Source organism: Panthera pardus, unplaced genomic scaffold, assembly GCF_024362965.1.
Source record: "Panthera pardus isolate Hobbes unplaced genomic scaffold, ASM2436296v1 HiC_scaffold_11, whole genome shotgun sequence".
NCBI classification, from domain to species: Eukaryota; Metazoa; Chordata; class Mammalia; order Carnivora; family Felidae; genus Panthera; species Panthera pardus.
Genome location: NW_026526666.1, coordinates 43,864,036 through 43,878,458, shown reverse-complemented (window position 1 = coordinate 43,878,458; position 14,423 = coordinate 43,864,036). Strand labels below are relative to the sequence as shown.

At 36.3% G+C, this 14,423-nt stretch overlaps 1 protein-coding gene and 1 pseudogene across 5 annotated transcripts in view; one reads left to right on the top strand and one right to left on the bottom strand.

Moving 5' to 3' along the window:
* SLC44A5 (solute carrier family 44 member 5) overlaps positions 1 to 14,423 on the bottom strand; it is a 377,137-nt gene that overhangs the window by 294,280 nt on the left and 68,434 nt on the right. The window lies entirely within an intron of this gene.
* Positions 8,336 to 13,691, top strand: LOC109266596 (probable RNA-binding protein 46; annotated as a pseudogene).

Sequence of the window (14,423 nt, the reverse complement as noted above, 5' to 3'; positions counted from 1 at the left end):
TTATAACTACCTTTTTTTATCCAGGAACCATAAACCCTAAGTCCTGATTCTAGAGACATTTTGAAGCAAAATGGTACAGGGAACACATAAGTAAGAGAAAGTAATTGGTAGTCCTTGGTTATAAATTCATATGCTTTCACACATGAGATTTTTGTCATTATAAACCTCAGGATGAATGCCACTTGTGAGCAGTTGAATTTCCAGGAAATGTTCCAATTTCCAATAAATTTGGTATATCCATCCAGTAGAAAATTATGAACTCATTAAAAAAAAGCATTCTCAAAGAGTACTTAAAGAAATGGGGAAATATTCATAATATAGCTTTGAGAAAAAATATACTAAATTTTATGTCATAGGATCCCAATTATTTAAAATACATACACATAGGCATATATTAAATAATTTCTTTAGAAAAACTAAATTATGTCCACATTGTGCAGGACAGCAGCCTATACTTCTCATTTGTAGCTCTCACTGCAATGGTTATTACATATTCTATTAACAACTCTTAAACTGCTTGTCTTCTATACCTCGATATGCCCAGCACCCAGCACTGTGATTGATCCATATTATGTAGTAAATGTTTCTAAATAAATTAAGGAATAAAATAAGAAACAGAAGAAGACTGGAAATAAACAAACAAAAATGACTGAAAGTTGTTTTCTTAGGGGTTATTTGATAGAAGTGACATTTTCTTCTTTAAAAAGTTGTATGTTAAAAATTATAAAACAATTATCTTCTATAACCACAAGAACTTATTGGTAAAAGAAGTCAATCTCCAAAAAGCACATATTATATGATTCTATTTATGTAAGATGTCCAGAAAAGGCAAATCAATAAAAAAGACAGATTAGTGGTTGCCTAGGACTAGGGGATAGGGAGTGAATGCTAAAGAGATTTCTTATTGGTGAGGTGAAAGTATTCCAAAATTAGATTATAGTGATGGTTACACAATACTGTAAATATGCTCTAACCATTAAATTGTATACTTTAAACAGAATTATATAAAATGAAAGTACATCTCAATAAAACTGTTTAAGATATTTAGATATTTTAAATATTAGTAAAGATTATTTCATTACAAGTTTTTTTTTCAATTTGAACCCACAAACAGGCCTTCAGGGGTGTAGCTCTGGATATTTCCTTAAATTTTCTTTTTTCTTTTCTCATCATATTTCAACAAAAGACAATAGAGAAAACTTTAGTACAAAACGTGGGAATAAGATATATTTCTTAGCTTGCAAACTAGGTTACCTTCTGGATTTACTACACTATTATTTGTACACCCTTCCCCAATACACACACAAATTTTTCCATAATAAAACATAGGAAAACCTATTTTATATTGGAAAATATGCAGCATTTCACAAACAAAAAACTTTTGGATGAGGAAGCTGTTACTTCTTACTTCCTTAAGTTTACATGACTCTGACTGACCATCCTCTCCTAAAAATAAGATGCCCTTGTAATGTAATAACTCTCTAATCACTTAGCTCCAAGTTATCTAAATTCATCATAATGCCTTTTGTAAGATGGAAATTGGTAGGTAGGGTTTTCCCTGAGAAAGTAAGACATTTCTTTGGATTGCTGAAACTCTCTGGCAATCTGTTAATTTCCTTCAGAGACTAGAGTGTGAGATAATCTCGAGGCAATTGGTGAAAATGCCAAAGATGGAGGGTCATGATGCATGATGCTAGCAGGACTGGCTCCATCATATGGTATGGTGGGGTGGGGTGGGGTGGGGAGACATTAAAATGGCCCAGCCACTGAAATCATAAGATCAATTACTGCAACATATCAGGATGGCCACTGAAAGCCATTTTTATCTACACTCTAAATTTTAACTTTAAGTGCTATAAATTTAAACTCTATAAACTTAAATTCTTTAAATTTCATACTCTATTTTCGACTTTAAATTTCAACTTCTTAAGCAAAGACTTCTTAGTTTTTAATAATACATAAAATCCTACATATTAAGAGAACTTGGTTATAGGATTATACTTAAGGGATAAAAATATTGTTATGATGAAACAATTTCAAAATAGGAGTGAGCAGATAAATTTCAAACTCACTTAATCTTGCTTAATTTAAGAATGCCTTTAAAACTTTAAATTCTGAAATTGTTCTGCTTTGGCTTTTATGAATGCTAAACATGGGCTTTCTCTACTAAGAGATAGAAATGGATGGATGGATGGATGGATGGATGGACGGATGGACAGATGGATGGATGGATGGGGATAATAGAATAAGGAAATGAGAGAAAGGGAAGGAGAAATAAAACACTGAGAATTTCAAGTGGCTGAAATTGAAGGACAGAAGATAACTTGGGTCTGAAAGACTCATAAAATGAAAAAGTTAAGTTAGAAGTTAAAATAGCACCATGATCTGAAAATATACATGGCACCCCTATGTTTACTACAGCATTATTTCCAATAGCCAAATTATGGAAGCAGTCTGAGTATCCACTGATACATGAATGGATAAGGAAGATGTGGTATATATGTCAAATGGAATATTTCTCAGCCATAAAAAAGCATGAAATCTTGCCATTTACAACAACATGGGTGGATCTAGTTATTCAGAGAAAGACAAATACTATGTGACTTCACTCAAATGTGGAATTGAAGAAACAAAAAGAACAAAGAAAAATAAAGAGACAAACCAAAAAAACAGACTCTTACTTATAGAGAACACACTGATGTTTACCAGAGGGGAGATGGGCAGCATAGGGGGATGGGTGAAACAGGTAATGTATACAATACAGTGTTGAATCACTGTACTATACACCTAAAACTAATATAACACTGCATGTTAACTCTACTGGAATTAAAATTTTTTAAAGTAACTCAGACACAATTGCTTGGTGTTATTATTTTATATCTAGTAAACAAAGTATAATTAGATTTTTTAAAAATAGCACCATGATAACTAAAAGAGATCATTGCCCACTTTGTATTATGCTTTCATATATTATGACCAATCTAAAAGGGAGAAGGATGGAGAGAGGGGGAGAAAAAAGAGCATGCATGCTAGTTTTTTTTAATGTGTATTTGTTTTTGAGAGAGAGAGTAGAGCTGGAGAGGGGCAGAGAAATAGGGAAACACAGAATCTGAAGCAGGCTCCAGGCTCTGAGCTGTCAGCAGAGAGCTCATTGCGGAGCTCGAACTCACAAGCAGTGAGATCATGACCTGAGCTGAAGTCGGATGCCCAACTGACTGAGCCACCCAGGTACCTGGAGCATGCATGCTATTTTAAGCATACACTGTTTTTCAAATATCCATTATTTACTGAAAAAGAAAACTCTGTCCTATTTAAGACAGCGGTGTTATATGTTCAAGTTTGTTTGACAGGGAGAAGGGCCAGAGTTTTAAAATTACAACTCAGCAATATATCCCCAAGCTGAGTTGTCCTGACATAGGGTCACAGAAGTTGAAACACAATAATATCAAACCCATTAACAGAAAAGTTATCATAAATTCAAAATGTGGTCTATGTACAGCAATAAACTCTGCTCAGCCTTACACAAGGACACAAAAGAGGAAAGCATAAAAGTAGAGAGTAGAGGTAGCACCCAAATTTCAGACAACACGGTAGACGCACTCTGGAATGTTGCACTAAAGTTGGAGGAAGGCAACCACATAATCACTCTTTTAAAACCTATTCACAAATGGACTAGTTTAAAAAGCCAGAAAAAAATGTCTAAGAGCAGAGAAATGGCATAAGCTCTGGAAATATATAAGCACTGGGGTGGAGTGCAGACAACACTGATGTAGGTATCAAGGATCTCCTGTCACCTCTAATTCTTTAAAACTGGGGAAAACCACAACTTCTCCATGTTTCATTTCTTCTTCTGAAATGTGGATGTTCTGCCTGACTTGCCTCTTGAGGTTGCACTGTAATGGTCAAAGAGCTAATGTTTCTAAAAACGTATGAAACATCACAGAGTACTATACAGCATAAAGTATCATACTTTGAGGTTAAGAATAGATTAAGAAGAGATGAGAACTCTCTGTATCTCACATCCAGTCTCTTTTCTTTCCTGGTCTAGTATCTTCTATGGAAAAAGTGCTTCTGTCATAGTGCCTCTCTGTTTTCCTTTCAAGAACCTCCACAATCAGCAATGTCTGCTATTTAGAAAAGAGAAACCTAAATGGAACAAGTTGTAGTCCAGCCATGCTTCATGAAATCATCATAGTTAAGGTTCTAAGTTGAGTTTAGCTGCTAAACTTCAGCCAAACCTCCTTCTCCTGTGTTAGGAAAGAAGAGTCGGCCAGATTCATTCTGCCATCCCGTCATCACTCAGGCAGTAATTGGCAGTAGTGGTGGACTGACTCTGGCAAGAATCTGTGGGTGATACTCTCCCCGCTCACTATTCTTCTTTTGTTGAGTTAGAACTTGTTCCCAAACAAGCCAGAACTAAACCACATATGCAGTGTACTCTTTGAAAATGCCTTTCTTATTCTGAACAAACAGCTTTTGAAACAGTAGATAAAAAGAGGGATCAAGAGTTCTTTCAGTGATTTAAATTGTGTTTCCTTCACTTGTCAATGCCCTGGAGTCTGTTTGACTTCTGTTCCCTTCTTCAATGTGCGGGTCATCAACATTGAGGGAAAGCAGAGAGAGCAGCTTTTGAAAGTAGAAAGAGGGAAAGGTAATCAGTCCTCCTTCAGTTGTTTCTCCTTTAAGCCCTGCACAAACCCATTAGCAAATGGATATGATAACCCAATGCAAGTATAGGTGGAAACCAGTACATATTGAGCATACACTATGTGCCAGGACCTAAAGTACGTGTTTCTATACATTGATTTCACACAGCCGATCCCATTTACAGATGATAAAAATAAATACGAATTACCTTGGTAACAATCAAATAGATCCCAAGTGATTACCAAAAACTCACCAGGGGCCCCTGGGTGGCTCAGTCAGTTAAGCGTCCAACTCTTAATTTCAGCTCAGGTCATGATTTCACAGTTTGTGAGATCGAGCCCCTAGTCAGGCTCCATGCTAACAGCATGGATATTGCTTGAGAGTCTCTCTCCCTCTCTCTCTGCCCCTCTCCCTGCTGGTGTGTGCTCTCTTTCTCTTGTGTGTATAAAATAAGTAAATAAACTTAAAAAAAAAACTCATCAGAGAGAAAATACTTATTTTCCCACTGTTTGCCTGTTTAGCAATGTGGATACATGATGCCAGTATTTACATGAGCCTTCAGTCTTGTGGATAAGACTTTGAAGACAGACCTAGGTTCAAATTCCTATTCAGTCATTTTTGGTCATGTAATCTTGAACAAGATACTTTTACCATTTACCATTGCCAGTAGGCTAAATAAGCAATTCTTTATCAAAAACTCATAGCATAAGACAAATAAGCTAGGTAAGGAGTATGCTGCTATTACTCCTCTATACAAGTATTATTTCTAAGCCAGTGATTCTCAACTGAGAGCTATTTTGCCTTCCAGAGGGCATTTGGCAATATCTAGAGATTTTATTGATTGTCACAACTGGGGTGGGGTGCTATTGACAAGTAGTGGGTAAAAGCCAAAGGTGCTATTACTACAAAAAGAATTTTCTGTAAATAGTACTAAATGCTAAAATGTTAATAGTGCCAATGTTGAGAAACTCTTCTTAAAGGGAATAAAGTATTCAAAGTTGGAAGCAGATAAATTTGTTGAATCCAACTTAACAGTATGGTATTTTACTTACTTAACAGAAATACAAATAAGGCAATTTTGAGACAGAACCTTAAAAATCTTCATATACTTTGATCCAGTCATTTCACTTTTAGAAATTTATCCTCATGAAGTAATAATAAATGCATCCGAAGATTTATGTAAGAATAAATAGATTAGAAAATTTGAAAATGCAAATGGTCAATTGTAGGTACAGTGATGATAGGGTGATATATAATTTGTCTTCCAAACTGATATGACTCTGGGAGTAAAGGGGGGTGCTTTAATAATTTTGCAAAACAACAGTCATAAATAAGAACTTCCCTGGACAAACCAGGATATATAGTCCCCTGGTTGTAAGGGAACAGGGAAATAAAGTATGCCACATCCTAATTATGAAATGGCAGACAGCCAGCAAAAAATACTCTAAAGAATATTTAACAACATAGTAAATTGATAATGATATAATACTAACTATAAAAGGCTGGATAAAAAAACTTACATATCAAAGTTTGTAATATATACACTTAGAGGCTTCGAAAGAAGAATGGAAAGAAACATATCAAACTGTTAACATTGGTTTACTCACTGTTGAGATTATAGCTAGGGTTTGTTTTTCTCTATATTCAAAATTGCTATAATCATTTTTTTAAATAATGACTACATCCTGCTTCTTGAGAAAGAAATACAATTATATACCAGTTAATGAGGGAAAATTATTCTTCACAGAAAAATGCCAGCTAATAAATATAGAAAAAATTGTATACAAATTAGAAAATCACAATTAGGAAATCATTGGCCATTGCTAATGATATTAATTGTTTCCGGCAAGGAACACTGATGGATGCTAAAATCTTTTAGGTGAAAGATTGTTGGTTATTCACAAAGTTTCAGGGTATTATCCCATATAGTACTTGCTAATTGTAAAAAGGGGAAAAAATGCCTTAATGAAGAAATCTGGTGATTACCATAGGAACCAAATTATCAAACTTAACATAATTTTAGTGGAAACTCTGGCATTACATACCTTTTGTAGTAACATAATGTGTAATAAGGACATCATCTATGCAATACTCTTGCCAAAAATGTTTAGATCTACTTTCATTTTGCAGGAAATCCAGATAATATAAGAACTAGGAAAACAACACCATATGGGACAATTAGACAAATAAAGAATGTGGGAGCAGCCAAAAGACAACTGTCCTGTAATGTCTTTAAAAAGTAAAAGCTATAAAAAAAAAAAAAAAAAAAAAAAGAAATAGAAACTTCTAGATTAAAGGACATTGGTAAGAACTAAAAGCCAAATGCAATCTCTGAATCTTATCTGAATCCTGACTTTTAAAAAAGAGATCTAGGGGCACCTGTGTGGCTCAGTTGGTTGAGCACCTGACTTCGGCTCAGGTCATGATCTCACGGTCCATTGGTTCAAGCCCTGCATCGGGCTCTGTGCTGACAGCTCAGAGCCTGGAGCCTGCTTCAGATTCTGTGTCTCCCTCTCTCTGCCCCTCCCCCACTCATGCTCTGTCTCTTTCTGTCTATCAAAAATAAATAAACATTAAAATAAATATAAAAAAAGAGATCCAAAAATTATGTGGACAATTGGAAAAAATTGAAGATAACTTAGTTATTTTCATTATATATATTAGATATTTAATTCCCTTAAATGTGTTGGTAAAATTGTGGTTATATAAAACATTTATGGTAAATATCACAATATCTGCAGCTTATTTTCAAGGCATTCAGAAAAAATATACATACTTACATGAAGCAAATATGGCAAAATATGAACAATTGTTGAATCAAGGTAATTAGTATACATGTGTTTATATTATAATATTCTTTCAACCTTTCTGTGTATCTGAGAAAAGTTTAAATATAAAATTAAGGAAAAATTTTAAAGTTACATTTGAAGTAATGTAATTACATTTAAAGTGATGTAACTGGGGCGCCTGGGTGGCTCAGTCGGTTGAGCGTCCGACTTCAGCTCAGGTCACGATCTTGCGGTCCGTGAGTTCAAGCCCCGCGTCAGGCTCTGGGCTGATGGCTCAGAGCCTGGAGCCTGCTTCCGATTCTGTGTCTCCCTCTCTCTCTGCCCCTCCCCCATTCATGCTCTGTCTCTCTCTGTCTCAAAAATAAATAAATGTTAAAATAAATAAATAAATAAATAAATAAATAAATAAATAAAGTGATATAATTAGTAATCCCAGAGTTAACCATTGTCTTTCCAGAACCAGATGCATAATAGCTACATGGAATTGGAAATCCCACAACAGCCTCCTGAGGCCTGAGAGTCTTTTGCCTTGCAAGGACCAGCTCTTCGCATTCCCCTTCTATTGATTCCCTCAGTTCCTGTGATTTATTTCAGTTCCCTTCCTGTCCAACCTCAGGTGCTACCACCTTCACTATCTACTCCACCTTTTATGGTCCTTGTTTCCCCAAGCATAATGGGAATAGAGCATAAACCAATCAGGCACCCACATTCTTTGAATCCTGCCTTTAACGTACAATTACACTTGGTCTTAGCCAAAAGGCCAGAAGCGATGGCTTGAACGTACAATTTAAAAAAGAACAATCGCTCTCTCTTTGGAAAATTTTATCTCTGAGAATCCTATGGACTCAATGTTTGAGTCCTCTCCAAATTGATATGTTGAAACCCTAATCCCCAAAGTGATGGTATTTGGAGATACAGCCTTCAAGAGGTAATTCGGTCATGAGAGTGAAGGCCTCATGATGGGATTAGTGTGTGTGTGTGTCTGTCTGCTTGCCTATCTGCCTCTCTCATTCTCTCTCTCAATCTCTCTCTCTCTCTCTCTCTCTCTCACACACACACATACACACACACACACACACACACACACATACAACTATAAGGCAACTGTCCACAAGAAGCCAAGAAACAGGCTTCTGGCAAATCTTGGACTTTCTAGCCTCCAGAATGGTGAGGACTAAATGTTGTTGTTTAAGCCACCCAGTCTATGATATTTTTGTTATAGCAGCCCAAAGGAACTAAGACAAAGAATTTCCAGAGTGAGCAATTTCCATTCCTCCAACTCTCTACTTCACACAGCAACAAGCACATTCTCCCTCCCTTCGCCACCCCGCCAAAGTTTAATAGGTTGGAAATTCTTATGCTAGGATGTCTATACTTCTTATTCTTGATGTTTTCCTTTATTTTACCTGGTAAGGGACAGGTGTGTCATACTATAACACATAGAAAGCCAAGGAAGCATTAAAAATGGCCTACTTTGGGTGACTTGGGAACAAAATACACACAAAAGTAACATACTTTTTAAAAAAGGATTTCTAAAGGCCTTGGACATCTCCAATCCTAAAAGTAAGCATATCTGGTCCTATATGAGAATTCCAATTTTCAATTTCTTTGCCAACTATTAACTGGTAACATTTCCAAAGAACAATTTTACTTCTTTCATTTTTACTTGATTTCTCTGTTTAGCAAGACTGTGCTTTAATTCATTTAATTTTATTTTTTTAAATCAATGTCTACAAGACCCTCTCAGTCAATGAGTCACCCTTGCTATCCATTAGCCACCTTTCTGGGTTGTTCACTGACCTTTTTGTCCTATGTAGTATTGCTGTAATATTGTAGCACTTTTCGGTAGCTTTATATGAAATTTTTTTGTCATTTTCCACCTTTGGTTTTTCTGTCATTTTTAAACTCTGAACTTCACTCTGTAATTTCTCAGCTTCTATTTTGAACTTGACATTTATTATGTGCTTTTGTGTCCTTAATTACTTTTTGCACTTTGGGGTTGATCCATGTTGGTCTTTTCTAATTCTACTATATTGATTGCTCTACAGCAAGCCTCTCCTCTAAGAACACTGATTGTCTCTAAACTATTTTCTTTCTTTCCAGTGCTGAGAACCAGTGAATTTTTTTCTACTTGTCCTTTCCAGGAAATCTCAGGCTATCCATAGCTGTGGCAACCAGAATCTATTCACTTATACTTCTTCATAATTACTTCTTTTTATCATTAACTCTGTACTCAGGTTTGAAAAAGAAATTGCAATGACAAAAGGTGGAAGATACATATGTGTCAAGACCAGAAAAGACATTTTCAGGAGGATATTCAGGAAGCAGCAAAGACATAATAATTGACAAAAATACAAGAAAGAGGAAATAAGAACGGTTCCTTAAAGAATTATAAAATGGGAAATACAAAGTTAAAAATGACAAACACTTCAATCTTATAAAAGTTAGGAATAAATAACTTTAGTGTGCCAGATACAATGGCACCAGCTACTAAGAATACCATCATTTGTCAAATACAGGCTACCATCTTCTCAAATATAAACTTCTGCAATAGTCTCCCCATTGGTCTCATTCTCTCAAGTATTATCTCCCTCCAGTTTATTCTCCAGAATGCCACCAAAGTCATTGTCTTAAAATGCATATCAAATCATTTCTCTGTTGGAAAGCCTTTCAATGGCTCTGTATTCCATCCAGAATAAAGCTCAAATGTTTACAAAACCCTGTATGTCAGGACTTGGTTTATTTTTCCCAAGATTTATATGCTCCAAAAAAAACATTCTTTACAATCTTCCTCTGAGCTTTTGTATATACTTTTTACCCCTGCCCAGAATGTTCCTTCCTGCCCAACTCCTTTTGGTCCATCTGATGCCTATTCATCCTTCATGTAGATGCCTTTTCTTTTCTGACTCCTTAACTAAAAGCTAAGTACCCCTTTCTGTATACTACCATGGTTCCCTATATTCTCCTATCATGGCATATTACAGTGTTATAGTATTTTGTTTACTCGTTTGCATTACACTCTAGTCAGCAAGCTATGTGATAGCAATGGTAACATTTATCTTTTTCTTGCCCCGACATTCTAGGACCCAGCACAGAACATGACCCCTAATGATGCTTGATAAATACTTTCTTGGATGGATATTGTACAAATATTTAGGTGATAGGATCGTCTAGTAACCCAAAGCTTAACTTGAACCCCAATTTCCAATTCTTGTTGAAAATCTTTCTGGAATAAATATTGCCGACCCTTGGTATATATTTTAAATAAGGATCATTAGTAAGTTACCTTTGGTATGTGGGGCAATTGCTGCTTCTATTATCTCTTTCTTACCATAGAGAGCAAAATAGAACCTCTCAGGTCGAGCAGGGGCCTGTGTCAAGCAATGCCGAAAGGAGTCAAAGGTACCGTAGCTACAAGATGTCACCAAGACCAGCATCAGCTGACACCCCAGAACTGATAATAAGCAGAAGCAGACAAGGTCTGCAGGGGCCCAAGACCGATTAAACCCCTTTAAAAAGGGGAGGATTTTTGCAGCAAACTGTCAGACTCTACAGACGCGACCCCTCTATGTCTGACCGCTTAAAAAAGGCAGCTGCTGCAGAAGGCTTTGCCCGATTGATCTCTGAACAGACCTGAGATCCTTCACTGCTTGAACATAATGAGCATTAAGTGCCAAGAACTGACCCAGACCAGACAGAGGCCTTATCTCAATTGCACGCCCACAGACTGACTTTGCCTTTGGTTCATTAACTCCAACACCCTTCTGTTACCTTTGTTGTGTGGTTTGTCTTATGTTCTGCTCTGTGTGCTGTGTAAGAAGCCAAGTTTAATCACATGGTGAAATGTCATTGAGTTTGGAATCCTGAACCTGCTTTATAATTGTGATTAGCTTTGCTTTATGATTGAATAAAGCTGACGTTGTGGAAAGAGACAATTCATGTGTGTGCCTTCGTCACATGCTCATGACACCTACCAACCATTAGGGCTTTTGGTTGGGACCCATGCTGTCCAAAATTCAGCAGCTGGTGTTCTCATAGCACCCATCTAGCCCTCTTCACCTGTTCACTACACTGAAGAGGCAGAGTAGCCTCATAAATGGCATCTCACAGCATTCTTAGCCTGACAATAGGACAGATCAAACATCTTAGCACTCTTTCCAAAGACTGCCAATCTCTATATATTCTGTAATGCCTCAGTCTAGTTTTCTGCCTTAGTAAATCTACTAAAATGAGAACAATTAAATTTCTTTGGGATAACTTAGTAGCTTATAAGATCTTGGATCACCATTCTAATTATAGTGTTCTGGGAACTGTAGATTTTAGAGAGGGAGAAAAGTGGGTTGAAACTACACCAACACCTTCTAGAAGTTTCTGAAATCAAAGACCATTTAATTCAATATATCCTGTTTGATGTTTTAAAAATTTCATTCCCTTCTCCTCAGAATTTATTCTGAAAGTACAGGAAATTCTGTCAAGTAAGGGTTCAATAAAGAGATACTGAGTTGAATCAGATTTAAAACATTTTCATACCCAAAATTTAATTTACCCATTAAAATAATATCAAACTTTTAAGAGAAAAATTCCTAAGAAAAATTACATGAATTACATATATGTCATAAATAGAAATAATAGTACTTCCTTGATTTTGCAGGAAATGACAAATTTTAATGCCAGGAAAAGGGAATAAAAAGTAAAGTTTAAGGTAGGCTCTCCTCCCCTCTCTGGTGACCCCTGCTTTTGTATATGCTGACTGATCTGTGAAATGGTGGTGGTGGTTTGTGGTCGTTGGTCCCAGGGATTTAGCACCAACATTTGAAACCCCAAAGGGGAACTGCAACCATTATGAAGAAAACATAGACGGAACAAATGGACGCAGGGAAGTCAGAACTGGTACTCAGAATAAAGCAGCATTTTTTGATGAAAAAAAAACAAAACTGGCTACAACATGGTTCAGGAGAACAGGTAAAGGAAATTTGGTTGTCCTCCTCCATGTTGTGAAGGTTCACCTCCACCTAGAGGCTGTGAAGTTTTTGTAGGAAAAATACCTTAAGATATGTATGAAGATGAATAAGTTAGTTTCTGTATTTGAAAGAGCTGGGAAGATATATGAATTTTGACTTCTGATGGAATTAGTGGTGAAAATCGAGGTTATGCTTTTGTGATGTATACTATAAAAGAAAAAGCCCATTAGCCATCAGAATTCTTAATAATTATGAGATTTGACGAGGTAAGTTTACTCGTGCATGTTTAAGCTTGGATAATTGCAGGTCATTTATTGGAGCTATTCCTAAGGAAACGAAGAAGAAATTTTGGACGAAATGAAGAAAGTTACAGAAGGAGTTGTAGATGTCATTGTTCACCCAAGTGCAACTGATGAAACCAAAAATCATGGTTTGCATTTGTTGAATATGAATCTCACAGAGCCACTGCTATGGCTGGGAGAAAACTAATTCCAGGTACACTGGAGCCATACCATTCAAGTAGATTGGGCTGATGAGGAAACCATACAGAGCTAAAGTTCTTTATGTAAGAAATTTAATGATCTTAACTACAGAGGAAACAAAGCAGAATTCAACAAATTCAAACCTGGTCCAGTTGAATATTCGAGTAAAGAAACTTAGAGATTAGGCTTCTGTTCACTTTTTCAACTGAGAAGATGCAGTGGCTGCTATGTCTGTTATGAATGGAAAACGCATTAATGGAGCAAGTATGGAGGTAACACTGGCAAAACCAGTAAATAAAGAATTGAGACAGCATATTAGTGGTCAGATTAGCCCTAATTCTGAAAACCTCATTGTGTTTGCTAACAAAGAAGACAGCCATCTGAAAACTCTATGCAAGCCACCAACTCTTCTAGCTAGTCTCAATAGTCAGCATAGCCCAAGCCCCCCTGAAATTGAAAGATGCACTTATCCATTTTTTCCTGGAACAAAGCTTACTCCAAGCAGTATGTATTCTTTAAAATCCAATCATTTCAATTCTGCAGTAATGCATTTGGATTATTACTGCAAGAAAAATAATTGGGCACCACCAGAATTTTTACTTATTTCTCATCTAAGTCAAGATGAGAAAGTATTCTTGTATATAAAATTGTTATTCCTGCTATTGCAAATGGATCCCAGAGTCATGTTATACCAGACAAACTGTACTACATTACAAGATGCAAAGGAACTGTCAGCAGTTTACATTACTTCATTTGGACAGGGAACACAAGATCTTCAGCCTGGACTATGCAAAAGAATTTGGAGAGAATAAAGAGACTACAATTTCTGTTGCAGCTCAGTATATAATCTTTCTCCTGTTAGTGCTACCCTCTCTTCTGGGACTTCTAGCATGCTTCCTTATACCTCAAGGCCTTATTCTTATCAAAGCTATCCCTTGCCACCAATAATATCACTTGCTAATGGCAGCCATATTGGACAGCAACTATATATCTCCAACTAGGCCTCATTCTTCTAAAGAAGATATTGTAAACTTGAGTATGGAAGTTTCTTTGTAAAGCTTGCAGATTAAACTACTGTTTTATTTCAGAATTGGGTTTGCACATTTGGTTTTCAAATGATAAATATAAATTAATTTCAACATAGTAAACATCAGTCGTAATTCAGAATAACCTACTGTTGTAGAATTTGTAAAAATGCTAAGTTTAAAAAGTTATTCAGTGGTTTCTCTGTATAAAAGTATGGCAAATTACTGTTCCATTTAAACTTTTGGGATTTGAGGGGCGCCTGGGTGGCGCAGTCGGTTAAGCGTCTGACTTCAGCCAGGTCACGATCTCGCGGTCCGTGAGTTCGAGCCCCGCGTCAGGCTTTGGGCTGATGGCTCGGAGCCTGGAGCCTGTTTCCGATTCTGTGTCTCCCTCTCTCTCTGCCCCTCCTCCGTTCATGCTCTGTCTCTCTCTCTGTCCCAAAAATAAATAAAAAAACGTTGAAAAAAAAAAATTAAACTTTTGGGATTTGAAATACTTGTAATTCCTGAGTGGGCAAT